Source organism: Triturus cristatus, chromosome 12 (assembly GCF_964204655.1).
Source record: "Triturus cristatus chromosome 12, aTriCri1.1, whole genome shotgun sequence".
NCBI lineage: Eukaryota > Metazoa > Chordata > Amphibia > Caudata > Salamandridae > Triturus > Triturus cristatus.
The window spans coordinates 71,244,106-71,245,116 of record NC_140595.1 but is presented as its reverse complement, the minus strand read 5'-3'; positions in this window follow the sequence as shown (position 1 = coordinate 71,245,116).

Sequence of the window (1,011 nt, the reverse complement as noted above, 5' to 3'; positions counted from 1 at the left end):
GAAAGGTCAGCTGGATTCCTTGTTGCTCCCTACAGGTAATGTATTGCTTCAGTATGTCGATGACTTGCTCATCGCCTCGGATACAGAACAAGGTTGCAGAGACAGTACAGTTAAATTGTTGTTACATTTAGCTCAACATGGCCATAAAGTATCCCTTTTCAAATTTCAGTATTGTCGACAGGAGGTCATCTACTAAGGTCACCTACTGTCAAGGGAGGGTAGGAGATTGACCCCTGAGCGCATCAGTACCATTGTTAAAATGCCCATTCCGCAAACTCAGAAAGATGTGCGCGCTTTCATAGGTATCCCTTCCTATTACAGGTATTGGATACCTAGCTATTCGCTGTTAATCAAACCCCTGCTTGCTTTAACACTAAAAGATGTGCATGAACCCCAGTCCTGGATGCCTGAATGTCAGCAGTCTTTATAGCAATTGAAAACAGCGCTTTGTTCGGCTCCAGTACTCGGCACCCCTGACTATGCTAAACAGTTTGTGTTGTACGTCCATGAGATGGCCGGCTGCGCCCTTTTTGTTCTAACACAAAACTTTGGAGATTGGCAAAGGCTGTGTGCTTACTTCTCTGGTGTGCTCGATCCAGTCGCACGAGCCCTCCCGAGCTGTCTACGAGCGTTTGCGGCTTTGGCTGTCTCGATAAGCAATCGGCTGGACTCATACTTGATACTGACCTCCCAGTCATGGTGCCCCATGCTGTGGATACACTTTTGAATAAGACAAAGACGCATCACCTCACCAGTGCATGTCTGACAGGTTATGAGTTAACGCTGTTCGCCAAACATACTACGATCAAACGATGTGCCACTCTGAACCCAGCCACGTTAGTACCCCTCCCTTCTGAGAATGAGGAGATTGACATACATGATTGTATCTTCCGGACGGAAGAAGAGATGAAAGGACGGGTAGACTTGACTGATGTTCCCTTATCTGATCCCCAAGGGGAACTATATGTCGATGGCTCTTGCTTTAAATTACCAGATGGCCCTACAACTGAC